This window comes from Vicugna pacos, chromosome 24 (genome assembly GCF_048564905.1).
Source record: "Vicugna pacos chromosome 24, VicPac4, whole genome shotgun sequence".
Lineage (NCBI taxonomy): Eukaryota > Metazoa > Chordata > Mammalia > Artiodactyla > Camelidae > Vicugna > Vicugna pacos.
Window position 1 is genome coordinate 26,662,043 of NC_133010.1, and position 19,746 is coordinate 26,681,788.

Consider the following 19,746-nt stretch of genomic DNA (forward strand, 5'->3'; position numbering starts at 1 on the left):
CCCAACCTTTAAAAGCAGCAGCCTGCCCGCCTGGTGGACGGGAGTGGGCCCCGTTTCTACGTTGGTGGTTTTTCCTTTAACACGTAATGATTATCTCCTATGAAATACCCGCGATGACTCACTGAACGAGGTTTTGGATACTCAGCAAGGGTAGTTGACTCACACTGTGACGGCATTTCCCACAGTTCTGTGTGCCACTGTCTTCTCTGGGATGTGGGAACAGAAAAGGAGGATGAACGCCAGGTTCTGTGGGGAACCCTCTTACGTGAGGTTGTCCGGATTCCCTTTCATGGTGGGTGCTCTTCACTGCTTTGCGCTGACCTAGATTTCCACCTGCCGCCATCTTCCTTCTGCCTAACGGATTTCCTGTAGCATTTCTTGCGGGACAGATCTGCTGGGAATGAATTCATCCAGCTTTTTTGTCTTTTCTTTTTTTTTTTTTTAATGTCTGAAAAAGTCTATTTTGTCTTCATTTTTGAAAGCTTTTTTTGAACGTTTTTTTCTGGATGTAAAATTCAAGGGTGACAGTTTTTTTTCCCCCCTTTTAGTATTTTAAAGATGTTGAAACAGTTTTCTGACTTGCATTGTTTCTGAAAAGAAAATTGCTGTCATTTTAACCTTTCTCCCTCTGTATGTAATGTGTCAGTTGTCTCTGACTGCTTTGAAGATTTTTCTCTGTACCACTGGTTTTAAGCAGCTTCATTATGATGTGCCTTGGTGTAGCTTTCCTCATATTTCTTGTGTTTGAAGTTTGTTGAGTTTTTTGATCTGTGGAATTAGCATTTCATCAACTGTGGAAAAAATGTGGCCATCATTTCTTCAATATTTTTCTGCCTGTCACCATCGGGGATTCCAATGACCTACTTATTAAGCCTCTGAGTTTCACAGCTCAGGGATGTTCAGTTCATTATTTGTTTTGTCATTATTTGTTTTGTTTTTGTTGCTGTTGTTCAGTGTTTCATGCTTGATTATATGGGTAGGCTTTGATTTCTTTGCAGTTCTGCTGTTAATTTCATCCAACTGCATTTTTCATTTCAGATATTATATTTTTACCTCTATTTTTCATCCTGATTTGAATCTTTATTATATCTTCCATGTCTCCTTAAAGTGTTTATGCCTTCCTCTGCCTTTTGGAATCATGTGGAATAGTTAAAATACCTGTTGAATGTCCACTAACTGTATTCTTTGGATCCTCTCTGTCTGGGTGCTGATTCATTTCTCTTTTCGCTATGCGTTGTCCTGCTTATTTGCATGACTGGTCACTTTTGATTGGATGCTAGACATTTTACCTTCTAGGGTGCTGCGGTTTTGGTATTCATTTAACTATTTTGGGCTTTGTTCTGGAGTGCAGTCCGGTTACTCAGAAGCCATTGGACCCTTACGAGGGTTGCTTTCAAGTTTGGTTAGGTGGGACCAGAGTGGCCCCTGGGCTAGGGCCGATTTTTCTCTATACCTGAAAGCCTGTCTAGTGTGACGCTGCCCCTCTGCCCAGCGAACGCCAGCGCCTGGGCTCCCCTGAATTCTCAAGTGTCTCTCCACAACTCACAGAGACCCTGGGGCTCAGTGTGGGTGCCGCTGCCTGGAAGCTCTCTCTAGGCAGCAGGCTGGCAGGAGTGTGCTTGGCTTATTTCAGGAGCAGAGAGGAGGCCAGTGCAGCTGGAACTGAGTGAACGAATGGGCGGGTCAGTGGTCCCCGTTGTGGTCAAAGGGACAGTTGGGAGCTTGCAGGCCTTGCAGTTACAATGGAACAAGTAGCCTCAAAGTGAGTATCTGCAGTTAGATATGAAAACACACATTATGTTGCAGTGTTTGATTTTTACTCGTTGCTACTGATATAAATGTTCTATAACTAGTGGGGAGGGTATTGCTCAGTGGTAGAGTGCATGCTTATCATGCATGAGGTCTTGGGTTCAATCCCCAGTACCTCTGTTAAATAGATATATAAACCTAATTACCTCCCCCCACCAACAAAATTTAAATAAAATTTAAAAAAAATTGAAAAATAAATTTAAAAAGTTCTATAACTAATAGTTACTGTAAAAATTAGGCTGGAAGTTAATTTCATTTTGAAATTATTTGGGGTGATTTTCTATAACATCCCTTAAAGTGTTAGAGGCAGAGTGAATTAAAAAAAAAACAACTGGAAATATTCAGGTTGATCTAAACCGTCTTACAGATGATCAGAAAAACTGACCAGCATCTGTCCTTCAGTCTAAAGTCACACAGACATTTGTAGTTTCTGATGATCGAGAAATACAAATCCATACACTCCACAAATTCCACTGAGGTTAAACCTCACCTCATAAATAGACGGAGGCTTTTAAAACTGACACTGGGACATTCCAGCTGTGCGCTGATAAACTGTCCTCCTCCCTACTGCCCTTAGAGCCTACTGAGTATTAAGACAAGTCCGCCTTCTTGAGTTTCCCAGTCAGAAAATCCATTTCACCCGAGTGAGGACAGGCAGCCCCACTGAATCTTCCCGACTCCTGGTGGAGCCCGAAACACACCCGTCCCCGTGGAGCTGGATGCGAAGTCAGTTTCCCGGCCCTGCACCACCAGCACGGCGCCTGGGAGGGCACAGCCTTTCTGGTCTTGTGGAGGCCACCCCTGGAGAGAGGTTAAGGGGGGGGACAAGACCATAAACTCCTCTCCCCAGTTATCATTCACGTCCCTGCTGTGAAACCAGCCAGACCTGGAAGTGTCACAACCCCTCTTCTCCTTTACAGCCCGGCATCCTCCTCCTGCTCCCAGGGCGGAAGGTGCCCCCATCACCTCCTTCTCCTGCACCCCCTCCTTCTCCTGCACCCCCTCTTCCTCCTACACCTCTCCTCCTCCTGCACCCCTTTCTCCAGCACCCCTCCTCCTCCTGTACCCCACCTCCTGCACCCCCTCCTCCTCTTGCACTCCTCCTTCTCCTGCACCCCCTCCCCCTGCACGTCCCCCTCCTGTACCCCTCCCCAGGATTCAGGCTCTTTCTCTGTTAACTGATGGTACGTACCAGGCGATCTGCAGGGTTTCTGCAGTTTCTGGTTCTGTGCGCCCCGCCTCGACCCAGGTCTCCTGATGAGAAGTCTCCGTCCTTGGTTTCCTCCACAATGTGACCTGCGAGGGCAGACCTGGACTTACGCCGATAGCTGCACAGCCATCACCTTGCAGGGAAACCTGGCTCCGGATGTGCTGAGCGTGGGGCAAGGACGGAGGGGGCCGGCGGCCCCGGGACCCCAGGCAGCTGCAATCCATGGCGCTGCTGTGGAACAACTTCGCAAATGCCAGCTCCCTCCCTGCTCCCTGCTAATCTTTGAATTCTGACTCAGCTGGGCTAGACCTTTCTTCTTTTGGTGGGGAATTTCCATTTGTCGAAGGGATTGCCTTTCTAAATATTTTGGTTCTTAACTTTTGAGAATTTTTCTGCTTTTATTAAGGTGGTTTCCTTTCTATTCACTTAACTCTTTTGCTGGGAAAGATATAGTTGCCCCCTGTGTTGGTGGAATTTCAAGTCCACCACTGATAATAAAAAGCCACAACAGTAGCTGGGGAAAAATTATTGTGAAAAGTTCCACCTGCCCCCTTTCCCTGCCCTGTTTTTGAAAGCAGAGGGCAGGCATTTCAGTGGAAACCATGATATTGCCCTGGGTAATAAAAACATCAGGGCTTTGTCTTCGGATAGCACTGATTGCTGTCTTGGGAGTCAATGTACTGATTTTTGCCCAGCAAATTATGTCACGATTGTGAGCGAGTTAACAGGTAAGGCTGCAGAATCCTTGCTACCTTCTCCCAGCTCTGGACCGCCTCTGAGCTCAGTCAACGTACTGAGGCAGCTGGGACTCCGTTACCCTCCTCGGGTCGTTCTAAGCATCCTGGGTGAGCGTTTCTCACCGGACTGTCAGCTCCTGTGCACGTTCCACCTCATTATGCACAGCGTGTTAACATTGGTCTCAAAACGCCTCGCCTGGTTTCCTGACGCCTCTGCACGTAACGCAGCACCCGTCTGCGGGGAGGTGACCTGGACCCTGCTCCAGGAGGGGCTGTGGGTTACAAGCAGGACCACCAGTCACTTGGCAGAGCCCTTGTTCGCTTGTTCATAAGAGGTGATACCTATCTGCCTCCTAAGAGGGAGCGAGGGTCAGGTGGGGAGCCATCCGGCACATTCGGAGACTTCTCTGTCAGTGAGGGTGAGGCTTGCCAGGAAGCAGAGCTGGGCCCCCTGGGCTCCGGTAAGGGGTTCTTTCTGCTTGCTTTGCCTGGTGGCTCAGAATTTAGGCTCAGCTACAAAGGGCAAAGACCAGGACTCGGCTGCCATCTCTCTCCACTTGACTAGGGTGGGAGGCACTGGAAAGGGGCCGACACTGATCACAGTGCAGCAGCCAGGGGGATGGGGGCCCCGTGGGTGGGCGGATCCCTGCTTCCTTCATCATTTCCTTTGAACCATCTTTTCAGACAGTGAGTGATGACCCCATAAGTGGTGGTTCTGATAATTTCAGACTTCACACGTCAGTCCTCCTGGAGATGACCCCATGATAGTCCGAGGCCACACAGCTCTGAACTACAGAAGCAGGGGGCTCAGGCAGTGTATGAACAGAGGTCCTCGATGGGTGCCCCCAAGTGGGACGTCCTCACCAACTCGCCCAGGAGGCCTGCACATGCCCTGCAAATGGTCTCCCCGCTCCCACCCCTGCCAGGTGGCTAGGCAGAAGGATGGGGTACCAGGGCCTGAACGGACAGTGACAGCAAACACAGGCCCTCGCCCTGCTTTTGGGGGTCCCCCATCTTCAGTCCTCACCTCCACCCACTGATGGATCAGGGCTGGTCACCTCTCCTTCAGACCGAGCCAAGGCCCTGAGGGCTTTTCAGTGTAGACGGACCTCAAGAAGTCTGACCCACGGAAAGGCCCAAACGTGGTCGAGTCAGTTACCCATGTTAATCAAGAGAGTTGCCTGATACACAATTCAAGGTTGCTGCAAATCCACACATCTTTCCCCCATTGCCTGCTTGCAGTGAGCTCTGCATAAATGTTTACTGAATGACGGAATACATTAACACACAAATGAGTATTTTGCAGTGGGTTTTGGTATTTATATTTGCACATCTGTTTGTTGCATGCTCCAAGGATTCCCAGCAGCCCTCACAGAGTAACGAAGGCACGCTACTAACATAGATCCTGGAGACAGGAACACCAGAGTTCGCACGGGCCCCCAGCCTGAAGCCCAGTGTCACAGAGCTGCGAGGCGCCTCTCACCGTCCTGGATCTGGGTGGTTAAACACGTGTCTTGGGTGGCTGTCTCCTCTGGCTTCGGCCAGAACTGCAGACAGTGTGGCCCTCAAGAGGTGCTCACACCCTGGTTCCTGGGACCTGTGACTATGCTGTGTTACGTGTTTGCAGATGTAGTGAAGGTTAGGGACTTTGCAGTAGGAAGATGACCCTGATGTCCGGGCGGGCCCGGTTAAATCTCACGAGCCCTCAAACGCAGAGAGCTCTGGGGTGGGTGGAGTGGAGAGATTCGAATCATGGAAAGGATTCCATGTACGTTCCTGGTTTAAAGAGGGAGGGGCAATGAGACAGGAGTGCAGGTGACCTTAGGAGCTCAGTGGCCCTGAGATGACAACCCTTGAGGAAATGGGGGCTTGGCTCCATAACTGTGAGGACCTGAATCTGATGAGCTTGGACATGGAATCTTCCCAGAGCCTCCAGGATGGGCTGCAGCCCAGCCGACACCTGAATTTGGGGCTGTGAGAGCCACACGTTCTGAACAGGCAGAGGCCCCGACTTATGGCCAGGGAATCTGTGACTGATACGTGGTGTTGATTAGGCTGTCGAGGGGGTAACTCGTCAGGGCAGCTCACTAACACCAACACAGATTAGCGTCACTCTGACCTTGGATGCTCGCCTGCAGCTCGGGGGCCGCAGGTGTACAGGGTCGAGCTGGGTGACCCTCAGTGCCTCCCAGCCCCCAAGTTCTAGGATTCGCTGTCAGAATTAATTGATAGAAATACCAGTATATTTTGAACTAAGGCTTTGGAGTCCATTGGACTGGGTTCAGAGAGCCGCTTTACAGCCAAGGACGGTGCCTCTGCCCTAGGTTTCAGATCCTTTCACCCTGGCCTTGCACGGTTTTAAGGATTAAAAGGGGAAACATGCAGACAAAGGCTGGCTAACGTGTGCTTGGACAAGAGCACACGCCTTCCCCTCCTCCTTCTGACGGTTCTGCCACCCAGAGAAATGCAAGCGAGCATCTCAGCCACTTCCAGGTTTCTGTCCTCCTGGTGGCTGAGGCTTGGCCAGAACTCCAGGGACAAGAGAGTGATAGGGCTTGCCATGGCTGCAGGGAGCCCAGAGCCCACGGGGCTGCCAGAAGCAGCCCGTCTCTTCTTCCCTCTCGGGCCCTGCACCTGCCCGAGGCCCCACGTCCAGCTGGGCTGGGAGCCTGTGTCTCTCCTTCCGGGGAGCTGGGAGTTCAGCTGGCTCAGTCCCACGGCCATGGCTGCCTTCAGCTGGGGGCTGGGCTCTCGTCTTCCGGTGTTGGGTGTAGCTGTAGAACTTTCCAGGCTCTCTGGTGCTTGACTTCTTGATATTTGCCATCTCGAATCTGGAAAGCTGGCTGTTCCCGGGAGAGGCGTTTTTGGGCGGGTTCCTGGGTTTTCTGAGGCTGGAGGTCAGCTTCCTCCATCTTCCTTGCTGATGCCTTCCCACCAGTCAGACGGAGCAGGTGGTCATTCCTTTGGGGTGAGGGGAGCCCGGGCACGTGGATGGAGGCGTGAAGGGTGTCCACCTCGCCACCCCCTCACTGAGCTCACCAATGACTGGTTCCCTGGCTCCTTCTGAAAGCAGCTAGAACCTTCCTCAGGAAACTGACAGATGAAAAAACTGCAGTATTTCCTCACCCGTGGGCAGAGGTGAGTAATGACACCACACCTGACCATCTGGGGAGGCCCATCTCTGGGAAAGGCGGCAAGAAGCACTTCATTTGCATGTAAGTTGGGGAAGTATCTAGCCCTGGCTCAGTCACATCTTGACCCTTATATGTAATCTGTCTCTCCCTTCTCACTGGGATGTCAATGCAGAAAGAGTCCAGAGAACAGCTGAGTCGGAGTGAGACCCCCTCAGACTCAGCCAGATTCTGAGTCAGATTCTGGCTCGGCCCCTCTCAGCTGTGTGACTTTGAGCAAGTTACTTAACCTTTCTGTGCCTCAGTGTCCTCATCCGTAAGGGCTGTTATGAAGATAGAAGGAATTTAACTTTGTAAATATGTAATGCATATTCACAGAACTCTGCTTGGCACAAGGCAAGCGTGTTGTGTAAGGTGAGCTGTTACTGTGGAGTCCTCAGAGGGTCTCTGCGCTGACCAGATGGTGCCGATCCCCCCGCCAGTCCTCTAGATTCCAACCAGTCAGCACGACCCCAAGACGGGGTGGACCCCTGGACTACCCTTCTCACCTGAGGTCCTCCCTCTGACACTTGCCACCAGGCTCAGCCCTCCCTGAGTCTCCCTCTGGAACTGGCAAGTGGTGGAATTCTGCAGACCAGGTGAGGTCACTGCTTTCTTTCTCATGCACCAGGATTGCTATTCCAGATGGATTAACTTAAAAAAAAAAGTTTGTACTTAGTACTCAATTAAAAAAAAAAACTATGTCAAAGCTTTATTGGCTCAAGATCAGCTAAAGAAAAAAGGGGAAAAAGTTTGCCTTTCAACAGAGTGGTCCAAACTGCTGACAATCCCCCGCACCTCCGCCCCCCACCCCTGCCAAGACTTATATATGGCTTTCTTTTCTGAATTCTTTCCTTTGGTGGTTAAGACATGCAAGCATCTTTGAAGTGGGCCAGACATGTTCTTTGCATGTGTGAGCGGTTGTGGTCTCTGCAGGGCTGGTTCAGATAAACCAGTTTCCGTATGGTTTCCAGTCATGGGTGGGGGGTGGCTGTCCCATGGGACCCTGTACACCATTTGATCATGGCGGACAAATAAGAGGATTTTGCAGGTGGATTCTCGCCACCCCACCCCTCCGGGAGCAGTGGTCTTCAGGTCACTGGCCACAGCATTTTGTGCAGGCTATGACCCTGGGTACCACAGGGCTCTGGGATGCAGGCTTAGTATCTGCCCCCTCCCTGTTCCTACACTGCTTCTGTGACACAAGCTGCTTTGTGTCAGTTATTCACACGAGGCAGCAAAGCCCACAGCACAGAGGAGCATGCAGACCCGATGGGACGCCTTTCCCGTTGGCCCCCAGACCCAATATCAGCATCCACCCTGGGGATTCCATTCGACCGTGGTTATGGGCCAGTTCCAAGTGCGTCTGAACAGGGCCCCTTCTGGTCTCTGCTGCCCCTCTCAGAGCAAAAGCTGTGATGCCATAGGTACATGTTGATTATACGTGATGAGACATGAAGTGGGTGTAGCCAGCACACAGGAGGCACTTGGGACACTTTATTGTTACCACGATCATTATGACACGCGGCTTTCAACCGGGGTTTCAGAGAAAACCAGCCTCCACGATTGCACCCGTGATTCTCTGCGGCAGTCCCGTCCCACATCGTTACTTCCCCAGAGTCAGCATTCCACTCTCCCACCTTACAAAAAACATCCTGCATCCTCATGGCTGCTATGACGTGGCTACTCTCCTTCCTACTGAGTCAGTGCCCGAGAGGTTTGCTCTGACTTTTCCTCAGTTTCCTTCAAGCTTTGACTCTCCACTGCCAGGCTCCGCCACCAACAGCCCCTGGAACCAGGGCTTCCTCCCACAGCCGTGCTCGGGGCCTCAGCACTTCGCCCCCGTGTCTGCTCTGGACCATGTGACTCCGTGGCCCTGTGCCGTCCACTTCGCTGTCCAGAAGGATAGCCTCCTGGGCAGAGGGTCACTGAACACTTGAAATGTGGCAGTGCACCAAGCAACTGGATTGTTCGTTTAATTTTAATTGTTTCACATTTAAATTCGAATGCAGTTATTGAAAAACTTTCAGTATGACCACAACTTGGACCTATGAACCTAGTTTCTCTACTGCAAATGTTATGAAATCTAAACACAGAGCAAGCACTTCTGATGAAAATTTAGCATCCATATGGAGACGTGATAAAAGTAAAATATACACCAATTTCCTGAGATCTGATTTGAAAAAAGGGCGTAAAAGTCTCTCAATACTTTTTATATTGATTACATTGAAATCACAATATTTTGGCTATAGGGGTTAAACACAATTTATTATTAAAATTGATTCCACCTGTTTTGATTTTCTTTTTAAAGTGGCTACTAATTAGAACCTTTGTGGCTGGCATTTTATTTCGGTCTGGATGGCACTGCTGTGGACCGTTTGCTCCTGGAAGTTCTCTCCCGCCTCGGCTTCCGAGCCCGGGCCTCCGCTTGTCCCCTCTAACATCATTCCATGTGCAGGTGGCCTCTGCAGCCTCTCCTCCACGTCAGGGCTTCCCTGAGTCTGCCTCTGTCCTGTTCTCTCATCACATGATCTGTTTCTTCTTCCCCTCTGCTCGGATGGGTACAGCCCCTCCCGTTCACTGAGCCTCTGCCCGAAGAGCCCCTCCCTCCGCCCACCTCTCTGATACCCAGACCTGCCCTTCGACAGAGTCCTTACTGCTGCAGCAGGATGTAGGGTCTCTCTCTGGGCCCCGCTGAACCACATGGAGACCACCGTTTTGTTACCCTTGTAACCTGTCACCGTGACTTACCAGCCTGGCCCCAAATGACCTCATGTTAGGATTAATGCCCCAATTGTGGCCAGATTGCAGTGGCTCTTATCTGGAAACTCAGCTGTGCCTCAAGTCCTCCTTCATCTTCCTGGGGGGGGTGGTCTCCGATGAATGGGCTCAGGTCTGCCCACGTTCTCCTCCTTGCCCTGTGGGGTGACTCACCTGACCCCCTCCAGTCAGAAGCCACCAAGGAGAGGGTATCTGGGGGAGAGATGGGAGCAATAAGGGAGGCATGGTCTGCAGCTAATTTTCAAACAAGATAGAGCTGACCAGACATCAGTCTGCTTTTTATTATCACTTGCCCGGGCAGTTTCAAACAATGGCAGAAACAGAATGCCCCTTCTTGCCAGGGTGAACCTTGTCCACTGCAGTCCCTCCCCCACTCCAAACATTTCTCAAGCAACTCATTCCACCGTCTTACCATTTCTGGTTCGATTCTCTTCATCATCTAGTAGACCATTTTTGTTTTTAGGCTAGTGGCAGGATGTTATAAATATATATATGTTTTTGTTTTTTTTAGGGCCTACCACAGATTCCACAATAGAGGAAGCGTTAGAAATTTATTGAATTAATAAATCAATGGATTTCTTCAATGTACCAGAATATCCTTTGGCAGGAAATCCTTGGTCAAAAAAGCATGTGGTAAGGAGACAAATTCAAAGTAAGGATTTATTGAAAACAAACTTGAGGCATAGTCTAAGGTTGCTGGAGATCTGGCCCACAATGGACACCTAGCATCTGTCTGTATGGCACTGAAAAAATATTGCCTACAAATGTGAATCTGAGGCCCTCAAGATATTGAATCAACAATGAAAAGATTAATTTATTGTTATTTGTTACATAGCTTGTGCAAGGCCTGTGCTATAAAGCAGAAACATGGACCAATATATTTTATTGAAACTTTAAACGATGACAGTAAAATTGTTCTGGTGCATGGTGAACTTATAAGAAAGCTCAGTCGACCAGACATGGAATTTTGCAGGCGCTTCCTGGGATAATGTGACGCATTCTCTTCATGACTCACAGTGAAGCTTTAGTTCCATCCATCACGACAGCCTGGACACTTCAATCAACCAGTGGAAGTAATCACGCCACCCTCTCAGGGGATATGTTGATTTCTGGGTCCATTTGTCATTCCTAACAGATCAGAAAGTTTTCACCCATCTGGACAGGCTTTATTCATCAGTGTGTGTGTCACATGCGTGCATACAAGAAAGACCTGCCAGGTTTCATTAACCAGAGCCTCTAAGGAGCACATGGGATGTCTTTTCCCTTTAGGAGAAGCCCTGGAGTGCGTCGCCTTTGATCTGGGCTGAGACAGCTGTGGTTAGCACAGGGCAGGGCGGACCGCGGTTCTGACGCCGTGGAGGAGCTTGTGGAGGCTGGACCTGTCAGATGTGACTTTAGTCTCATAACTTTGGAACAGTAAATGGCCCTTTGCTTTGGAAGCCAGTCCACAGTTTGCTGGATCCACGACAAGATCTGAATTTCAGTTTGTGGATATTGTTAAGTGTGTTTGGGGGCAAGATTTGCTGACTGGGCAAGAAGTAAGGATTATTTTATTCACGGACACGCGTCTCTAAAAATTTCACAGTCGGTGTGAAGCAGGACATGGTAGTGTTCACGGAGCCTTTGGGAACAGGCTTGGTGCCAGCTTGGACCTTCACCCCAGCATCAGCCCTCCTACCATCAGGGTGTCCTTTTAGGCTCTGTCTTCGGGTACAAACTGCAGACAAACTAGGTCCCCCGGGGAGATGGGGGAACACACGTGTGTTTCACCAAGGCGAGGATGGGGAAGTGGTGGCTGTTGGTGGCGGAGGCGGGCCCAGCGCAGCAAGCGCAGAGCCCTCACCTGCGGGCCCCCCTATCGGGGGGCAGCTCCGGTTCCCATGCATCCCTCCTTGTCAGTGTCACCCATGTGATCAGGGCTGCAAAGGCCGTGATGCTGTTCATGCCATCTCGCGAAAGTCCGGCCCATTTCCCTTCCTGGGGACCCGCCCTGCCCTGCTGACTTCTGGCGGAGCACCAGCCCCAGAGGTGGCTCCCCCAGTTCTAACGACGGAGGACGGCCCCTCCCGGGAATAAACCTGAATCCCACATCCTCCGCGTGGTCTGCGGTTCCCGTGCACCCGATGAAACGCACGTGAGCTGATTCTGAGAACAGAGGGACTTCGAGGAGGAAGGCAGCCGCTCCCTCTGCCCAGAGATGGCTGGACCTGCGGCGAGAGTGCGCTCTGGGGGCGGGAACAGTGAGAAATTAGGGGCTGGGATGGCCGGGACCTTGGCCTGCGGTAACTGGAAGCCTGTGGGGGCGTCTGGAGAGTTTTGGAAACTTACTGTGAGTGTGGTGTTCCTGGGGTCGCTCCTGATGGGAGATCAGGTTGAAGAGCAGCGATGAACCGGGCGGGAGGCCCTAGACCCACCTACCACTAAAACAGTTTGATGTTTGACCACTTGATTAATCCCCCTATCTCGCAGTGAGCGATATACTCGCAGTGACTGAGGAAAGCGATTCTGATGTTACTGGGTATTTGGATAGCTAAACAACGTGATTTTTGCGACTTTTGTTTAAATGCCATGCGATCCACAAAGTGTTACACAAATGTTATTTTTAGTGATGTGTCCCTTAAAATAGTAAAGCATGGGTTTACACCTACCAGTCTCTAACAGTGCTGTGGAGGGTAAAGAGATGGGTGCTTGAAAGTCAACCCGGTCTCAAAGCAGCTCACGAAAGCCCTGGCTGGTGATTAGCCGTCAGGGACCCTGGGATGCCTGCCTCTGTCCCCGTCCCAGCCAGGTGTCAGGGCTGCTGCAGCTGTGCCAAGTCCTGGCTGCACGTGGGGATCACAGGAGCCTAAAAAATTACCTATGGCTCATCCCACCCCCAAGGGCTTGTGATCTAAACGGTGTGGATAGTGGCCTGGGCAGAGAGATTTAGAAAAAATCTCTTATATGTGGCCATGAAGAAAACCACTGCTCTGACCATGTATGAGAAACTGGGAAAGGCCGGAATTCGGAGGCGCCGTCAGTGCTGTGATCTGCAGTGTTCTCAGATGTGTCCCATTTCCCCAGTAGAAATCTTGCTCCTTTGCTCGTTTATTCACTCAGCAAACACAATCTGGGAACCTGATAAGTGTCAGGAATTGGGGGGACGATGGAGAAGGCACAAGTGGCTCTCACAGGGTTTAGAGCTCTCAGGAAAGCTGGGCTGGGAACAGATAATTCAAACTCCTTGATTATATTTCAGCTCAGGGGAAGTGTGCCCACCCTCCTGAGTCTGTCCCCAGCAGGTGTCCTCCTGCCCGGTGATGTTCAAACCAGCAGAACCATGCCGAGTGGGTTAGAGAGCCAAGGAAGCTTTATTCTCGGATCAGAGGATGGGAAGGGGGAGCTCGAACAGGCCTGGCGGGGCAGCTTTGTCCAGACTGGGCAGCGGGGGGGCGGGGCTGTGGGCGGGGCAGCCCAGATCCAGGTGCCGGGCGCAGAGTCTCTGCACACAGCCCCCCTCCGCCATCTTGAGCTGGGGCTCGTGGGCGGGGCTTCTGCACACGGCTCCCCCCGAGGAGTGCACGTGCGCGGGCGCCCCGCGAGGGGAACCCTGGTCTGAGGCACCGGGTGCGAGGCCGCTGGACGCGGCGCCCTGGGAGCGACGGGAGCTGGACTCGGCACAGAGGAGGAAAGGTCAGACTTTATGGCCCAGGTTCTGTTTCTGTGTCCCGGGAGCTGCTCACCGGCGCCCTCCGCACCCGTATGTCGGGGTGGAAGGCTAGTGAGAAGTTGTGGTCCTCCCCTGACAGGAAACGCGGTCGAGGGGTGTGGAGCGAGGGTCACGGCAGCCGGGGTCAGGGGGCCAGGGCGCCCCAAGCTCCATCCTCGGGGGCGCCTGAATGGGCCCCTCCTGACGGGGAGGCGGCGTCGGCGCTGGGAGGTGCCGGACGCCCCCGGGGCACTTGGCAGTGCCGCCCCGCCGCCCCCCGCGCCCTGCGCGGCCCTGGTGTGCGCGCGGCCCGCGGCGGCAGCGCGAGGCGCATTCTCCGCGCTCCCGCGAGGGGTCTGGGCCAGCGCCAGGCGCGGCTGGGCGCCGCCGCAGTGCCCACCCCCGACGCCCCGGGGCTCCTGCTCAGGCCGCGGCCCCCGGTGACCCGGTGACCCGGCGCCTGTCTCCCTTGGTGACCCGTCTCTGGTTTGGGGCCCGGAGACCCACGGCCGGCCGTTCGAGCCTCGCCCTGCCGCCTTAGGGTCCTCTGTGCCCCGCCACGCGGCTGGGAGGGAGCCTGGGGCCCCCGCGCCTGCTCGCAGGCTCCTGAGGAGAACGCAGCCCTCCAGAGGCCGAGAAGCCGGCTTCCCCCCGTCCTGGGCGGGGCGGCGGTGTGCGGACCTCGGTCCCCGTCGCCGCTGCAGGTCCGGCACACGTTCACGTCATGGTGTAGCCCCTGGAGGCAACCCCGTTTCCGGCAGGGTGCCTAGTGCTGGGAATTGGCTCCCGGGAGTAACAGCTGAGGGAGCCCTGAGGGAGCCCTAGGGGTGAGGAGAGGGGCCGGGCTGTCCCTTCAGGGTGGGTCCGGGGCAGGGCCGTGAGTGCAGCTTTGCGGATCAACCCAGATTCCCTGTTTGTGCAAGTCTTTCAGGTTCGTGTGCAGATCACTGAGACCTTTCATACTGAACACATGTCACCAATTTGAGTTAAACGGCTCGACCAGAGGCCAGGCCAGCTAATGTGGGTTAGCAGCTGTTGTTGCCCCAGCTTGTCAGATCATTAGACGTAGGGGCAAGAGAAATCACTAAGTCTGCATCCTTTACTGTTAGATCTGGGGTGACTGAGCACAGGGGAGGGGAACACACCTTCTGGTGCAGCGTCCAGCGGGGTGACTCCGGGTCCCCACTCCCGGCTTGCCCTGGGGCTTTGGTCCTGCTGGGGCTGGGAGGGCTCCTGCCAGTGTTGTCAGTGATGCCCTGGGCATCAGGGGCCTGAGGGTTTGTGTGCTTCTGGCTTTCAGCCATTGCTGGGAGCTGACCTAAATGAAGTGAGGGGTGGGTAGGTTCCGTGCACTATTTCCACAAGGGGGAGAAAGCCGCCTGTCACCCTGCCTTCCCTGTGGCACCAGCAGCAGCGGCAGGAAAGCTGTTAGTAGCCTTTGGGACAAACACATGGGCAAGTTTCTTTGTGTCCTTTTCAGGGTGTCTGATTAGCTTCCTTTGCTTTATATATAGTTTTCCAGGAATAGGCAAGTGTGCTTCTCGCCACAAAGATATTAATACCTGAAGGAAAACAACCACCAGGGCTGGAACCACTAAGTGAGGAGGAAGGGGTGGCGGGGAGAGAGAGAGAGAGGTTCCTTGCCATGAAGGGAGGTACCAGCGTAGACAAGCCCCGCCCCTTTGGTGTGTGATTCAGATGGTCTGTTTCATAAGCACAGGATAGTCACAGGCTCTTCTACGGCCCACAGGATGATAAGAAACATAGCTGATGATGATTGTATTTTATGTAACTTTACAATTTTATATATTATTATTTGATACTAGAGGTATCAGAATTGGCTGGTAATTCTAGGAAGAGTGTCGAGAATAATTAGCTGTCATTTGCCAATCACCCGGCAAGGTGGCTCCGCCTCCCTGCTGCTAATTCACCCTCATGGCCGAGAAGTCATGAGAATGAGCCTCAGCAGTCAGGCCGTCCAGACTCTGAGCTGACCGGTCCCTTGGAGGGTCAGGCACTGCTTAAGGACGACAATCTGGGGGCAACTCTGAAATGGAAAATCCCGAGTTCTGTGAGCATTCAGGGTGGAAATAAATGTGGATTTATTTCATCAAGGAAGCTTAAGTACAAAGTGAAAAGCAGCCTTTATTGCACAACTGGAAAATTTAGCTTGCTTGGAGCAAAGGAGACTTCGTTATTTTAATTCAGCTTCCAGTGTTTCATTTTGGGGGAAGCCAGTCTTTGGTTTTTTCGTTAGTCAAAACTTTTAAAGCAGCAGATGAGTTTACCTTCAGTTACACCTGTCACACTGGCAGGGTGGACATGTGGCATATTTTTGTGTGCGTTCGAGTTTAAGTCCATCAAGGTGGGATGAGGGGGTGTGTTTAACACTGGGAGAGGCAGGAAAGGGGAGATCTGGGTACTCAGGTACGTGTGCATATGCTGTGAGGGAGGGAGGAGGGTCTGGGGCTGCGGACTTGGGATGGAAAGGATGCAGATGGGGCCTGTCTCATCTGACTTACATGGCCTTTTTTTCTGAGGTGCAAACAGGTTTATATCTAAAGCCTCACAAGAGGGGAGCAGAGTCCAGGCAGCCTGCTCCTCTCCAGAGAGCTGCAGAGACTTCAGTTCCCCAAGTCAGGGCTGCCCCAGGGATGGTCAGGCTCCATGGTGCCCTCGCATTGGGGATGGATGGCTGGGGACGCACCCAGAAGTGCGGAAGTGGGGAGGTTTTGTACTGGGTCACCTGGGCTGAGTGGGAAGTGCTCCCCAGAATTTTGTGTGGTCTGAGTTAGAGCTGCACGAGAAGTTGTGTGACGTGCAGAGGTCACGGCAGCCAGTGTGGTGACAGGCAGGGGTCTCTAGGCCACTCCCTCTTCCTCAGTGAGCGTCGGCCAGTCGCTGGGGGTCCTCCACTCCTCAGCCAGTTATCTCCCTGCCTGCTGGTCCCAGGCCTGCCTTCCGCAGGCTTCTCCACTGGCCAGATGCTCAGGGTCTCCGGCCACCTTGGCAAACGCTGCCTTGTACACGCAGCAAGAGGTGCAATTAGCCACTCCCTCTTCTGGATCCTTGTTTCCCTAGCTTTGCCAACAGTCGTGTAAGGTTTTATTTCTATAATCACAGGGAGTGGTTGATCCCCGGAGCTTGGGAGAGAGGGAGAAGGCAGTCGAATCCTTGAAGAAAGGGCAGCAGATCTGGCCGGTCTAACAGGAGCCCGGGAGGAACGAGGGGCGACCTGTCTGCTGGCCCACGGGCTCGAATCTCAGTGCAAGTCTCCACTGTGACCTTCTCATCTCAGTGACCTGTGCCTCCAGCAGGCGCTTGTAGACAGAGGCAGCTGTGAATCCACACGGGCTTCACCAGGCAGCAAGAGTGGTCTGAGTGTGTGGAGAGTTACCCAATCATGTCGACTGTAAAGTCTGTGTGGGATGGATGGGGAGGAAGCTTCCAGAGTGTGTCAGAGGGCAGGTGGGCGGGGTCCAAGTCTCAAGCAGCCCCCATTAACTGGAAATTTAGCAATAAGCGGCACGTCGGTTAGGAGCCTCCAGGGGAAAACTGCTTAATCGTGTCTGGCAACTCCAAAGGCCACAAGGTAACTGTTTTTGTATTCTTACCCCCACAAGTACATGGTCATGGAGCTGGGATTGTAAAAACAGACTTCTAAGATGAATTTGGGAATAGTCCTTATCTGGACTCCCAAACCAACCAACCAACCAACCCACCCACCCCATTTTGAGCACCATTAAGTTTGTCTGTCTTTGCAAGGCAGAGGACTTCTTAGTGTTTAAATCATGGAGAGAGCCTAGTCACTCAACCAGACGCATGGTGCTTTTATAAGAACGCTGATAAAACCAGGAAGTCTAAGTTCTCATCTGGGTGTTCCCAAAGGGTCACTCATTGTCTTTGGGTCCACATTTCTTCATCTGTGAAACAAAGAGGCTGGGCCACATCAGCGGATCAGCTCTAATCAACCGGAGACTGTCAGGGCTGGAAGAGGGCCAGGAAAGACATCTGCCGGCAGCTTGTGATGGACCGAGACCCAGCTCTTTAGACCAGGGTCTTCCATGCTCAGCCACTTGCCAGTTGTGTGTTTGAGCTTCAGTTCCCTCAATTTTAAAATGTAAATACTGTAGCACCTCTATGATACGGTGCTTGTCGCAGCTACATCAGTGTCTGTCTGATACAGTGCCTGGCACCCGTCAGAGTTTAGGGAAATTTAACCATTAGTATTAGTGTTTGGATTATGTATTCCCTACTTCCTGGTTCCCAAATGCCGCTCTGTGCTCTGATGGCAGAACCAACTGGCTGATTTTAGAAATACTGATTCCTGTTTCCAAAACTGGAGATTTTGGTTCAGTAGGTGCAGTTTAGGAACAGGAATCTGTATTTCTGGAAAGTTTTTCAGGTTAATGATGACTAGTAGCCTTGTTTTGAAATCCAGGCTCTAGCCAACACACACACTTAGACTCACATACTCAGGTAAACACTCCCCTGTACTCACAGCTACATAATAAAATCTACTTAAAAACAGAATTATAATTCAAAAGAGAATTCCTTAGCCTCACAATAGAATGAGTTTCCTTATTCACACCCCATCCTCTTTTAAAGTATTGCAGTGACAGAAAGTGCTTTTTAGCACGGTGAGTAGCCTCCAGTCACAAGTTCTGACTTTCAAAGAGCCTGCGAGAAAGACTCTCTCCGAGGAATGTGGGTACGTCTGGCATCTGTACATGCCTTCTGCAGGATGGCACACAGCCGGCTCTCTGGGACGAGTGGAACGTTTCCCTTCTAGTTGCCCTCCAGATGTTTGAGGATGCGAGGAGACAGCCCAAGGGTGAGCAATTTATGAAGCCTGGACCAGTGAAAAGCCGTGGCTCAGCAGAGCCCTCACTGGGTTCGTCATTCTCCTGCAGAGCCCAGGTCCTTTCATGTGGATGTGCCCTGCCCAGCAGGCCTTCAGTCAGACAGACTGCAGACTTTTTCATCTCCTGCACTTTGCAGGTTTGCACGTTTGAGGCCCAGAACCAAGTGAGCAGTTGGTGCACATGTGAAGTGGGCATCCTGGAGCAGACGGATGGTGGATGGTTATCTGGCTTCTCCAGACCCCGAATTAAGCTCATACCATGCAGTTCCCACCCAGCTATGTTGTGCCTTCTCAAGGTTGCTGAAATTGAATCAAAAGCCAAAAACACATGCTGGCCAGGCTCAGAGAGCAGTGCCGATTGCAAACACATGGCTTAGCAATGCGTAGGATGCTCTGGGGTGACTTGTGGGGTAGTTGATTAAGTGGGATAATCACAAGAAATGTTATTCAGATCCCTTGCCCTTGCACACAGGCACATGTTGAACTTCTTTTTTTTCTTACAAGCACTAAGTAAAAACAAAATCTTGGATGAAGATGCTTAATGACCCCAAAGATGGAAACTAAATTTTGGATTTGATTTTTACAGATGTCAGTGGAAAATGCCACATAAAGCAGGATGCTGGGCAGTTAGGATTTCTTGCAGCCTTGAGTGCAGTTTCTGGAAAATGGGAGATTAAGATCGTGGCCACAAAGAGTCCAGAACAGGTATCTTTGGGTCACAAGCAAAAAAGAAATCATGCAGGAGACATATCTGCTCCATTAGTCAAGGATGCCTATGGGTACCAGGCCAGCGCCAAACCACATGCTTGAGTTCAGAAAATAGCCCCCGGCTTAGAAGGGGATGGGGAGGGGGTCACAGACAGCCCTGCATCTCCTCCAGAATTCCAGGTTGGAAACAAATCTGTACTGGCAAGTGTCCAAGTTGTTTACCTTTGCCAAGTGATTCTTTGGACAAGACTAATCTTAGCAGCACGGGTTAGGGTGGTGTGGGTGGGCTTTGAACAAGGATGGTGATCCTGCCACATGAAGGAAATGGAACATCCTGCACAGAGACCTTTAGAAAGGCTGCTGGCCATCCGGCCGTTTCACTGTTCGGGAGTATTTTCTTCTGATGGGACGCTGTAGGGGGTCGAGGGTCTACTGGGTGGAGAGAGCCCGGGCCCAGCCCTCAGGGCCGTGTTCTTAGCCTGGCTATGTCCTGGGGCCCCCGTTTCTCCTGTCTCCTTCTGCAGGCTCCCTCTGCGAGAGGAATTCTCAGTTGAGCTCAGCTTCCCGGCCCTCGCCCTTCTCTCTGGTCTGTTCTCCACAGCTGCCCCTGAAAAATAGACAAGCATGTTCCCTGAGCCCTCGCCATGTGATAACAGCGGGCGGGTTGTGTTTTGAGGATGGACAGTTCAGATGCATGAGGAACTGGTGACGGGAACAAAATCTTGGAGGCAGAGTTTTTCCCTATTTCTCCCTTTCATTGTGTAGCTTTTTCTGAGGTT

The 19,746-nt window shown here is 51.9% G+C and overlaps 2 long non-coding RNA genes and 1 other non-coding gene across 4 annotated transcripts in view; all 3 read left to right on the forward strand.

Moving 5' to 3' along the window:
• Positions 1 to 207: 207 nt before the first annotated feature.
• LOC140689052 (uncharacterized) lies at positions 208 to 3,488 on the forward strand. Its single transcript, XR_012063933.1, has 3 exons — positions 208 to 292; positions 1,634 to 1,762; positions 3,059 to 3,488. It is a non-coding gene; the product is annotated as an uncharacterized lncRNA (long non-coding RNA).
• On the forward strand, positions 1,857 to 1,929 carry TRNAD-AUC (transfer RNA aspartic acid (anticodon AUC)). The gene has a single exon. It is a non-coding gene; the product is annotated as a tRNA-Asp (tRNA).
• A 9,801-nt stretch (positions 3,489 to 13,289) lies between the features above and the next one.
• Positions 13,290 to 19,746, forward strand: part of LOC116285324 (uncharacterized) — a 109,522-nt gene continuing 103,065 nt past the window's right edge. For both annotated transcript variants that reach the window (XR_012063934.1, XR_012063935.1), the window contains exon 1: positions 13,290 to 13,379. This is a non-coding gene — a long non-coding RNA (uncharacterized lncRNA). The remainder of the gene's footprint in view (positions 13,380 to 19,746) is intronic.